Source organism: Leopardus geoffroyi, chromosome C3 (genome assembly GCF_018350155.1).
Source record: "Leopardus geoffroyi isolate Oge1 chromosome C3, O.geoffroyi_Oge1_pat1.0, whole genome shotgun sequence".
In the NCBI taxonomy this organism is placed as follows: Eukaryota; Metazoa; Chordata; class Mammalia; order Carnivora; family Felidae; genus Leopardus; species Leopardus geoffroyi.
In genome coordinates, this window is record NC_059338.1 from 88,966,764 (window position 1) to 88,980,029 (window position 13,266).

A 13,266-nucleotide genomic window follows, 5' to 3' on the forward strand; every position below is an offset into this window, starting at 1 on the left:
GTTTTCTTGTAATCTACCACCAAAGCGGAATCTTGAGGCAATTTACATGAGGAAAGGGGAGGCAGGTACTGCCTGGATCAAAGCTTCCTTTATCAGCTTTGAGTTTTAAACTCTCTACACTCTAAGCTACATGAGAAGAGTAACTTCATTTTTTTGTTTACTTCTCTGTCTTAGCAGAAGAGTGCTTAGCACATAGTATGTATCTAATAAATACTAAATGAATAAGTGAATAAATGTGATACTCTTGATCTGTTTAGCATGACAAAAGTAATAATTACTGGGCTTTGTTGAACAAGGAAGGATTTTCTAATACTTCAAATTTCTTTTGAATCTAGCAAAAGGCAGGCTCACTCACCACATTACAGTGCTAGGTATAGGCAGAAGTAGATTCTGAAAAATAGGAAATGGAGAGCCCAAAGCCCACTCTTTCTAATCCAAATAAATGGTGTCAAGTAGGAGAGGAAGAGAACAGAGGGCTTCAGGTGATGAGAAGTGACTCCCAAACTCCCTTGTGCAGGCCAAAATCTGAGAAAGGCAAAGCAGTCGGCAGTGGGGAGAAGAGCTTTAGCTCAGCCTGTTTTTGGACATTGGAAACCTAGCTCCTGGAACGCTATTCTCTCCCAACCTGGAGTGGTGAACCAGGTAGGATGATTCACTGTGATTACATAAGGGGAGAATCTGAGCTTAAATATGTACAGGCACTCACCAGGGTTGGCCGATTTAGCAAATAAAAATACAGGGCACTGGGTTGCAGTGACTTTTGCATCAATGAATGAATTTTTGCCTGTTAGTTTTGTTTGGGTTTGTTTGTTTGTTTTTGTATGAATGTCCTGTGCAATACTTGGGGGCAGGCTTGCACTAAAAAAGTTCAAATTCATGTTCTACATGGCATTCAGTGTCTTAAATGGCAACTCTGTGGCTGCCATGTTTTTATGTATTCAGGGATTCCCTTGGGCTCCCCGCCCCTCCCCCCTAACCATGAGGACATGTAAAGGACATGTAATAGCTCTCTGAGGATCTTGCCAGACCATGTCACAGCATACTGAAAGCCAATGTGTGGCCAAGTTTTCAGGGAAGATTGGTAAGTCCTGATCAAGGCAGAGAAGAAAAGACCCCAAGTTATGGCAGCCTCATTAGAAGAGAGAGACAGACTCCCTAGGAATGGCACCAGTTGCCCCTTGGTAGTGTCATCTGTCAGGACCAATAAAAACCCAAGAATCCAAAGAACTTGGAAGTGTGCCCCTCAGATCTCAGCTCAACATAGAATTCTCTCGTTAGTTGTAGAGCGGGTAGTCAGCTGACAGTTTCCTTGGGATTTCAGAATCACTTGCCCTTTGAGACAAGAGCACTTTCTTCTGGGTAGTTCCTTGTAATGACCAAATGTAGCAGAGGTACCCGGGCCTGGCCATTTCTGCCCAGCATAAGACCCTCTAACAGTGAACTCTCCTCGAGAGTTTGCTGTTGGATTGGCAGGGACTCTGTCCTATCCACATGCAGTCTTCCTACCCAGTCCTGCTTTCTCCCCTCTTGCCTTTCACAGGTACCACATCTGCAGCCTGAAGGCTTTCCCTGTTCAGTCCTGTTTCCTCCTTCTTTTGGTTTCCACAGGCTTTGTCTCCAAATAAACCCCTTGAACTCCTGTTATTTCAGCATCTGCCTCCCAAAGGTTCCAACTAACACAACCGTGTTAAATAAGGTGTAAATTACCTCCCTTCCATAATCTCAGCTGTTTTCTTGAAGAGAGAGAAAGCATCAGAACTCTGATATATTGTGTATTACCTAAGCAACCCTAGCAGAAAAATAGTTTACATTTTTAAATCACAGTGAGAATACCCAGCTAGAATAAATCCACCTGGAATAAATTTATCTCTCCAAGTCATCTACTTACTAAGATGTGCATTCACAAACTAGCTATAGAGAAATAAAGAAGTCACTTTTTCTTTGCATGTTTGATTGCAACATGGAAGAATTTACAACCCTGCCCATCTACTTCCGGTGGAATCAGACTTTTCTGATTAATGACATAGGAAAACAGAGATTAGGGAGAGGTGGAAGAAGGAGATGGGTTACAGGGAGGAAAGAGAGGTGAGCTTCGCAAACATCTGAAATTTCAATGTCAGTCTGTCAGGGGAGGATGTCTTTGAGTTTCGCCCTCTGACCCTTCATTAACTTCAATGCTAGCTTCCTATCTTGGGAAAACACTGGCCAGGTTAATTTCACGATCTCAGCCTTTACTTTGTTCTGGGCAAATGACCAAAAGTTATTTCCTAGCAAGTACCTGAAAAGTGGGAGAAGGGGATGAACTTCCTGCCGGCCCTTGTGGTGTGAAGGCTTATCTTCTTCATTTACTAAATCTCACAGAAGCATAATGCCCTTCCAGGAACACTCTGCCGGAGCCAGGTTTCTATGCTCTCAGAAAGTATTAGGTTGCATCCCTCCCAGAACGAACGGGATTTATTGGAGAAAAATATACCAAAAATACTTTAGAACCTGAGTTCTTTAGCTTGCGTTTCAGAGGAATTCGTGAGTTCAGTCTAACCCGTCTTTGTTCCCAAAGGCTCTTAGAGTAATTTCCTGCCTATATTAAGTCCTGTCTAAATCTCAAGCATATGATAGAACTGCTTCAATACTCATATCTTCCTTGGTCACAATTGTCACAGATTTATCTCTCTCTTTGAATTATTACTGTATTTATTTTCTTATCATTTTTTTTCATTCACTATATACTTCCTCATAGTTTACAAGTAGTTTTTTCTATATAAATATCTGGTCTCACCAATTAAATATTAAAGTTGTTAAGTAAAAAGATCATATATTTTTCTTCTGTAGTAAACAGTATCTATTAAATGCTTCAAAAGTAGTTGTCAGGTAATTCTTTAAGTTTGCTTGGAACCAAAACAAGTTATTTCAGGAATATCACAGGCACAAATGATTAAATCAGGGTCAAATAATGGCATTTGAGGGGGTATATAAATATTTTACCATTATGCTTTTATTCTTTGAATTAAAGAAGTTTAAAGCCATGAGAGACGATGGTAAATGGACTTGAGCCAACTTGGTTATGAAGAGCTACTTTGTCTCTGCTAGTGACCAACAATGAGGTTTGAGTTGAGTCAGAAATATCTACTCCACCTACAGCCTTGCTATTAGTTATAATGAAATGAGGTCTCAGTCTAAATTCTGCCATAAATACAAACAAAACACACACAAAACAATGCTTAGAAAGCCAAAACAAAACTATTTATGCAACCTGTTCATTGGCTTGAGGAAGTCTTAACTCACTATCCTTTTAAATTCTGTTTTCACAAATTGCAAGAAAAGTTCACTTGAGGAAGAAAGAGCAATATTCTAGAAGCAGACATAACAACATTCCAGAGCCAGGATTGTCACCATTACAGCTGAATCAAACAACCAAATCCTCCAGAATTCAAGGCTGGACACAGTAATCTTTGGGGATTTAGATTAGGACATCTTTTCCAAGGGTGTAGGCTACAAACCCTCCTTGAGTTCTTTTTGTTCATGCATGTGTGGGAAGTATCTCCTAAATATTTTAGCCAATACACATACATTGAATATTTACATTTCCATAATAAGGACTCATTTTTAACATTAATCACTCTTGTCAACAATCTGCTATTTTCACCAATAAACGAGCCATTTCTGACATCCAGTATATTAATTATCAAAGTGGCAGTGATTGATCCAAATACAAGTAGCTAAACAAAGTCACCACTTCTGGAGGATAAACTTCCTGAGATCCAAATCCAGTTCTAGACTTTTCATCCCCAACCAGCACATTCATTGATGATCTCTGGATTAGGCACTCTTGATTAGGTACTAAAAGCATATGCGTTACAGGCTAAACTAAATGATATATATGTTCTCTCACATAGTATTTGTTGCCGTATTTAAACATAATTTATTTATTTTTTTTCAACGTTTATTTATTTTTGGGACAGAGAGAGACAGAGCATGAACGGGGGAGGGGCAGAGAGAGAGGGAGACGCAGAATCGGAAACAGGCTCCAGGCTCTGAGCCATCAGCCCCAGAGCCTGACGCGGGGCTCGAACTCACGGACCGCGAGATCGTGACCTGGCTGAAGTCGGACACTCAACCGACTGCGCCACCCAGGCGCCCCTTTAAACATAATTTATAAGGTTTATAGTCAAAACCTTAGGGAACACTTCTGCTAAGGCCTTTTATTTTAACTGGGTTATCCAGAGTCTTGGTTTCAGCTCCCCATTCCCACCTGCTAGGGAGTCACTGTGTCTTTAAAACAATGCTACTTAAAAAAAATATTTAACTTTTCTTACCAGGCTTCCACCTAAGATTTCATCTGAAGAATAGAAAGAGTTGTTGTAAAAAAAATGTTGGAATGAATTAGTCTGTTACTCCTATCCTGCTGTTTCTCGATAATAAAACTGCTACCTAGAGGGTGTAGCGATAAAATTTGAGGTTTACTATGTAGTGGCAGAGATAGGCCCAGAAAAACATTTATAGTAGGAGATACGTTATATAAAAACCCAGAAATTACACTACTATTTATTTATCCAAAGGATACAAAAATGCTGATTCAAAGAGGCACATGCACCCCAATGTTTATAGCAGCACTATCAACAATAGCCAAATTATGGAAAAAGCACACATGTTCATTGAGTGATGAATAGATAAAGAGGATGTGGCATATATCTTACCATTTGCAACAACATGGATGGAACTAGATTCTATTATACTAAACGAAATAAGTCAGTTAGAGAAAGACAAATACCATATGATTTCAGTCATATGTGGAATTTAGGAAACAAAAGAGATCAACATAGGGGAAGGGAAGTAAAAATAAGATAAAAGCAGAGAGGAAGGCAAACCATAAGAGACCCTTAAATACCGAGAACAAACTGAGGATTGCTGGAAGGCAGGTGGGTGGGTGGATGGGCTAAATGAATGATGGGAATTAAGGAGGGCACTTGTTGGGATGAGCACTGGGTGTCATATGTAAGTGATGAATCACTGGGTTCTACTCCTAAAACCAATACTACACTGTGTTAACTAATTTGAATTTAAATAAATGAATTAAAAAAAGATCCTGTGACTTCAATCTGGAAAGAAAGTGGCCTGACGTTACATGTCCATGAGGAATTCAGATGTTATAGGTGTTAAATCAGTTCATTGTATGAATTAAAATTAAAGGCAGTGATTGAACAAAAAATATAAGAACTATGATGGTTAACCCCCTGGAGTCTCTATTAGGACATGCTGTCTCCCACTTCCCATTGCGTTCTTCCATAAAGCTACAAAGGCTAAGAACAAACCTGACTGCATCTCAGTTATTAATTCCTTGAGTTAGTCCTCCTGCATATTTTGGTATAAGCAAAGCTATTCTGACAATATAAAAATAAAACAAACACAGGTAAAGTTATGGAGCTATTTGAATCGCTCAAATAACTCATGTATTTCTACATTTCATTTTGAGTTTATCAGAGCTTTACCAAAGTATGTTCCTTTAGGAACATATTTTTAAATATAATATAGATTTCATTTTGAGTTTATCACAAGCTTTCTCAAAGTGTGTTCCTTTAGGAACATTTTTTTAAATAGATATTTTAAATAAATACATATTTTTAAATAAATATGTTCCTAAAGGAACATACTTTGAGAAAGCCTGTGATAAACTCAAATGAAATCTAGAAATAAAAAAGTTATTTGAGTGATCTGGAAAACAGTGTGGAGGTTCCTCAAAAAGTTAAAAATAGAACTACCCTATGACCCAGCAATAGCACTACTAGGAATTTATCCAAAGGATACAGGAGTGCTGATTCATAGGGGTGCATGTACCCCAATGTTTATAGCAGTACTATCAACAATAGCCAAATTATGGGAAAAGCCCAAATGTCCATTGACTGATAAACGGATAAAGAAGATGTGGTTTATATATACAATGGCATACTACTTGGCAATGAGAAAGAATGAAATCCTGCTATTTGCAACAACATGGATGGAACTGGAGGGTATTATACTAAGTGAAATATGTCATTCAGAGTAAGACAGACTTCATATGTTTTCACTTGTGGAACTTGAGAAACTTAACAGAAGACCATGGGGGAAGGGAAGGGAAAGAATAGTTTCAAACAGAGAGGAAGGCAAAACATAAGAGACACTTAAATACAGAGAACAAACTGAGGGTTGATGGGGGGCAGGGGAGAGGGGAAAATGGATGATGGGCACTGAGGAGGGCACTTGTTGGGATGAGCACTGGGTGTTGTATGTAAGCGATGAATCACAGGAATCTACCCCCGAAGCCAGGTGCACACTGTATACACTGTATGTTAGTTAACTTGACAACAAATTATATTAAAAATAACAAAAATATAAATAAAAAGTAAATAAAATATTTGCAACCTAAAAACAAAAAAATTATGTTCCTAAAAAATTATTGTAATTGACTCCTTTACAAGGATTATAATATTTTTGTATGGCTGTGTGATGTTGGTACATTTTATCAACCCTTAAATCAGCATATTTTAATGTTGCCAAATTGGATTTTAAAAGAGTACTTAGTGTAGATATTTTTGAGACCCCTAACACATAACTGACTGTATAGTTTTACATTTCCACCTCTGATGAAATGTATGCACAAGGGAGGCAGCGAAAGTAGGAAAGGTCATGGGAATAGTGTGGATCTATCTCATCACCAAATTATATCCATGTCTTAAAAAGCCTTGTTCCAAAGTGGATTGGGTTTCCTCTGAGCTACAAAGAAAGAATAAACAAACAGAAATGCTTTTTTTTCAAAGAGAAGGAAAATAATTGCCAAGCTGGACGCATTTAATTGTAGCAAAATAACACAAATTAATTTACCTCAAGTTAAAAGCATATTTTACTGATTAAAAAAAACAATAAAACCTGGGAAACTGCCCAAAGTTTCCCTCCAAAGAAAGTATTCAACTGAAGTCTAAACTGTGCAAATACTCCCTGTCATTATCACCAGTTGGGAACCATGGACAATTCGTAATGCCAAAGTATGAGAAGCCATGTTAGCATCATACACCACCTATGTTGTTCCAAACTATTGAACAAATTCAAAAAGACCAATTTACAAAAATGTAGTACATACAGTGGTTATTTTTATTGCCATCTATCCCTTTAGATATTTCTCTGAGCTCAAATCTGCCATGTTTTTCGGATGTAGCCGAAGAGTTAAGGAACAGACAAGTCACAGCTCACCTTGTCAGAGATACATCTTTTGCTTCCCAAATCTTGGTTTACCAAACCATTGTCTCCTAGAAGTACAGTTGATTTGAATGGCTTTACCAACTTAAAAACATTTAATATAATTTCAGGGCCCTCAAAATCTGCTTTAGCTACTACTCTATTCCAGTGGGGGAATATCTTATGTACCACTTTGCCCTCTTCTGTTAAGTTCCATCCCATCATTATGATAGTTAGTCCTTTATAAGAACAAATAAAGGTTCTAGCTCTCAATTCCCAGAGGTAAATATATGGGCCATACATCATGAAGCCTGCCTGTAGTTATAAATAAGAACATAAAGTCTACAAAACCCCAAACTCACCTGATTTTACTAAGCTGTCCACATAATTAAACTCAGATATTATTATTATTATTATTATTATTATTATTATTATTATTAATATTTACTAGGTTAGATAAACTATCCTACCTTTGGCTTCATGTAGTCCTCATTGACCTGGAATGAACAAAAAATAAATAAATTGTTCTGGTGACATATAAAAATATGACTTGTTAAATAAACCTTTTAATTTGTCTAAATCTTGACTTTTTTCTTTGTATGCTCTCTTTTGTGAAAAGATAATATAATATGCTTTTAGGACTTGACAGTCTCCATCTTTTACAGAAAAAGACTCTGAAGATCAGAAAGGTTAAATGAATTATCTGAGGTTATACTCTTAATTAGTGGAACATCCAAGGTCAGGATTTAGGTCTGCTGATTCTCAGGCTAAGATACTTTCTATAAATCCAGATACTAAACTATACTTTATATTCCTAATTACTTCAATTTTCTATCTCATAAATACTCTCAAAGACATGACCACTTTCAACAACAGTATTACTACACAGAGGGGAAAAAAATGTTTTCTTGTATACTAAAGATCTTTTATCCCCACAACTGAAATAATTGTCAAGCTAAAAACATGACCATGGCAGAATGGCAGAAGGAAAGACGAGCTAAAACCCGACTGCATCAGATTAGGTCTACAAAAGTGAAGAATGAGGCATATGTGCATTTAATGAATAAATTTTTTTTTCTTATCCTCAAGTTCCAAGTTAACATATTCTAATGACTGGAAGTGTGGGAATCTTGGGAGGGGATGGAATAGTGGAGAGAACGGACAGCTCATTTCCAAATTACATCCTCCTCTTGCGTGCAAATGAGTGACTCCAGTCAATAAAGAATAGCCATCTGCAGTCACTGCTTTGTACAATAAGGTCCCCCACCCCCTACAATGGAAATTGCAATGTCTATTTCAAGCATTTCATCCTTCTATTTTGCTAAATTTTCCCTCCTATGTTTATATGGTTACTTAATGGATGGCAGGGTCTCTTCCAAGGACACATCCATAACCAGATACATTCTAAGAGATATTGCTGACTGCATCTTAATCCTTCTTCTTTGGCCTAACAAAGGAAAGGAGACTAGGCAGGGCCCAACTTGCTTTTTAAAGTGTGGTTTCATAAAATTGGCCTTTCCATAACAATGTGAGCTGTTCATTCAGCCTATAAAAATGCCTCCTATTAGACAGCTGTTTTGTTTTTGCTGAGCTTTGGAATTGGGGGCATGGTATTTACACTGTGTCCTATTATAAGCTAAATAGGCTCACACCCTGGAAACAGTTACTGCTTAATGAAAATAATATGCTATAACCAAGATTATATTAACATCTGACAAGAAGACCTCCCTTGTACTAAAATGTGTCTGTTCTAATAAAAGTATATGCAGATTTAAAGCTATTTCTCTGGTTTTACTCATGGGAAGTATGTATAACATGACTTTTCTTTATATGTTTTATCTGAATTCAAAAGGAAAGCTTCTGATGATCTTTGAAAATGTTTCCTAGTTTGGTAAGATGCACAGTCCTAAGACTTTAGTAGCAGACAGACCCAAGAGGATCTGAGCTGTGCCATTAAGTTGCTATATCACCTTGTAAAAACCGCTTAACTTCCATAAGGTTCGATTTTCTCATTTTATAAGTGGAATAAATATACATAGCACATGGTATCCTCATGGAATTCCAAGACAATATCAAGTACCTAGTTCTATACTAGAAAAAGAGCAGGTATTCACTCAACATGGAATCATGGTTATCAGCATAGGCTTGGGAGTTAGTCTGAGTTCATACCTTTGCTCCAGCACTTTTGTGGCTATGTCTTTGTTCTTGTAAATTTGGCATAATAATAATAGCCATTGGAATGATTTATTTAGAAAGATGAAATAAGATAATATACATGTGGCACTTAGCATAAAATCTGATAGATAATAAACATTCCATTCCTTAATTCAACAGGTATTTTCCAAGCACCAGATTTTTTTTTGTAGCGCTGAAGAGTCAACCATGAGACAAATGGTCAAAAAACACAGCCTTGTGAGCTAAATTTTCCAGAAAGAAAATACAACAAACAAAATAAATAAGATCACTCTTATTTTTTTTAATGTGAAAAAAATGCCAAGGAGATTTACAAGGAGCCGGGAGATGAGAACAGGGTTGAAATTTTAGGTAGTTAGGAAGCGCTCACTAAAAAGATATAATCTGAGTAAAGACCTAAATGTTAACAATTATTATTGTTACTACTATTTTTTCCTATCTTTCTTACTCAGTAATCTCTGATAGAATTGAATCAGAAATTAAACGAGAAAACGGAAACCATTCAAGGTGGAAGGCATTTAATTTAGAAAATTAGGTGCTTACAAAAGCATTGAAAGATATGAAGAAGTGAAATGTAGGTGAAACTACTGTTTTCCTTCAAGAAATTAGGATATTGAAATTGCTGGAGGCCACTGCCAGTGATCTCATCTACCTGTGGCATTAAAATGGTAATTCTTAGGGGTTTTCATTAAAGCCACTGGTTAAACCTCATATTTGTCTATTACCAAAGCTGATGCACCTGCCTGTCTCTGGGGAAGGAGTTACATTAATTTCTATTTATTTTCTGCCTTCAAAATTTCACATAAATGCATCTCATTAAAGGATTTAAATCAGAATACTGATGGTAATGGATTCTGGGAAATGAAATTCCTAGATTTCTAGCTTGTGATAACAAAGGATGGCATACAATGGGGTCTGGGTAGGTATCTATCAAAAAGTAAGAAAAGGGAAGCCTGGATGGCTCAGTTGGTTGAGCATGTAACTCTTGATTTTGGCTCAGGTCACTGATCTCGAGTTCGTGAGTTCAAGCCCTGCATCGGGCAGTGTGGAGTCTGCTTGGGATTCTCTCTCTCCCTTTCTCTCTGCCCCTTCCCACTCTCACTCTCTTGCTCTCTCAAAATAAATAAATAAACTTAAAAAAATAAAAGAAAAAAAAGATGGAGAAGCAAGGCTATTTACTATATATCAGGTATGCTACATTCTTTATATTCATTTACTCCCCTGCAAAACTATTATTAGTGGTATGTTATCTCCCCCATCTCAGAGATGAAGAAACTGGAGCTTGGATAAATTCAGTATTTTCTCCGAAGTCACACACCAATTAAATTGCAGAGCTGTGATTTATTCCTCCTAAGATTCCAGAACCTTCCTTCTTAACCACTCTGCTCTTATTTACCTGTTTTTATCCCTGGAGAAAAGGATAAAGAGTGAGGCTAATTATGTAATGATCTAGAGAATATCATAACTGGCTTTATTTGTAACTGACCTTGTCAGAAAGGAATGATGGAAATGGTAATTTAAAAGGGACAAGAAGGTAGTTCTGAGGCAGAATTCTGTAAATATTGCTCAGGAGAAGAATGAAGAGATGCGCCAGAACATCTCGTAGTTCTATTTCCACAAATATTTTCAACCATTCTATTTTCAGGCAAAACCTCTTGTCCAGAGTAAGGTCTGCAGAGAATTAGAGTATAAGTTCTAGAAGGACTCTTAGAAAGCAATTTACCCCAGAGAGGGAAATGAGACCACCAAGACCATCAACATCGAGAGATTTGTTCATATTTACACACAGGCAGACTTGGAGTAAAAAACTTTCTCTTCTAGACCATGTTTTAGTCTGTTGTTTTAATTATTTAATATCTATGATTTTTTGTGGGTCTGGTGGTTAAAACAGTTAAGTAGAAATCTTGTTTGCTATTCTTGGCTCATCTGCAAACTTGCTGGCAGCTATGTCATGTCTCATTCACTTCATCCAAGGTTTCCAGAAACTCCATGTTACCATATGTGGAATAGGAGTCTCATTAATCTTCATTCAAAGTATTAAAAGGATTGGACTGTGAGTTAATTTGTATAAAGTACTTTGAGATTTTTGGACAAAACCCATTGTATAAGTAAAGAAGGGGGACTATGTACCCTTTCTGAATCATCAACCAATATTTTGAAGAATGACAGATTCTAAATTCTATAAAGAATGCAAATGTTCCTCTTTGAAAACTTACAGCCAATTTTGGAACGATTTCAATATCCATGAAATTTCAAAAGTAATCATAAAGTGAGCTTGCCTCCAAAATCTTCCTGTGTAAAAGTAGAAGCATTTTTAAATTACTTCTGGGATATTTCTATCCTGAGGAAACAGCTGGCCATACTCTCCATTTAACTACACATTCCCACGCCATCTTTCGAAACTAAATACTTAAATTTACTTCAACCATATTGTATTAATATTTATTATTCAAAGAAGAAGAACAAATAACCACTGATTATTTTTTATTCTTTAAGAAGCACTATGTTCTTTATGATTTATACGTGGGACTCAATTTGTGTGTTTTGTTTTGTTTATCAATCTTCGTCTATCAAATATATTTATTCTGTCAGAGTAAACTCCATGTTATTCACTGTATTTTAGAATTAAATATTTTATTTCAGTTAGAGGATACCACTTATCTCATCCCCAGTAGAAAGAAATAACTATTTATTCTTCTTTCTCTCCTATTCACAGGCCCAGAAACAAATTATTTTATACAATGTGAAATTTATCAAATGCCCATACTGAGAAGCACAGTAAAATTCTTAATTAACTAATCTGTTCCCCTCACCAGGCTGTATCATCAGAAATATCCTAAGAATTAAAATGACCTAATCTTTTTTGAGAGAGAGAGAGAGAGAGAGAGCATGAGTGGGGAAGAGGGGCAGTGGGAGAGAGGGGTAGAGGGAGAGAGAGAAGGAGGGAGGGAGGGAGGGAGAGAGAGAGAGAGAGAGAGAGAGAGAGAGAGAGAGAGAGAGAGAGAGACCCAAATAGGCTCCACGCTCAGTGCAGAGCCCAGTGAGGAGCTTGATCCCACAACTCTGGGGTCATGACCTGAGCTGAAATCAAGAGTTGGATGCTCAACTGACAGAGTCACCCAGGTGCCCCCCAAATGACCTAATTTTTAAAAATAGTAACTGAAAAGAAGACAAGGATACTTTTGTTGTCAAGCACAAATGGCATTTGCCGCCTTCTTTCCAAACAACTTAGAGTATTTAGCTTATCATAATTAAATCTGTCCAAAAAACACCTGTGAATCAACTGATGGAGATTCTATAGTGTATTGGGCTATTTGGTTCTCAACATCCTGCCATCCGGGTCCTATTTCCACGGTACCACTCAAACTGAGTTTGACAAAACTATCAACAGCCTCTTGAACACTAATGTCTTCTCGAAATGAACTTTTTCCTTGGAGTTTCTCTGGATTTTCTCCTAGGCCTTCAATTTATATATTGTCCTTGGGTGATTCCATATATTCCTTTTATATATTCCATGACTTCAGTCATGTTTATGTTTTGAACCATATGTTTATAGTCCAGATATCTGTGCTGAGTATCAGACCTTTATACTCAATTTCATATTAGGTATCTCCATTTGGATATCTGATCAAACTCTCAATACCTAACATTCCCAAAATTGAACTCATATTCCTACCCCCCACAAACTGTATTTTCATCTGTTTTCTGAATTTCAGTGAGTGCCATCCATCAATCTTTCAGTTTCTTAAGCTATAACCCTCAGAGTCTTTATGAATGTCTTTTTCTCCTTTCCTCAACACCTACAATCAATTACCAAGTCCTCATGATTCTGCTTTTAAATCCTTTTTAAATAATCCATGATATATA

At 36.9% G+C, this 13,266-nt stretch overlaps 1 long non-coding RNA gene across 2 annotated transcripts in view; it reads right to left on the bottom strand.

Annotated features, from left to right (window-relative positions):
- LOC123585527 overlaps positions 1-13,266 on the bottom strand; it is a 130,752-nt gene that overhangs the window by 45,406 nt on the left and 72,080 nt on the right. For both annotated transcript variants that reach the window (XR_006706265.1, XR_006706264.1), the window contains one exon: positions 7,677-7,703. This is a non-coding gene — a long non-coding RNA (uncharacterized LOC123585527). The remainder of the gene's footprint in view (positions 1-7,676; positions 7,704-13,266) is intronic.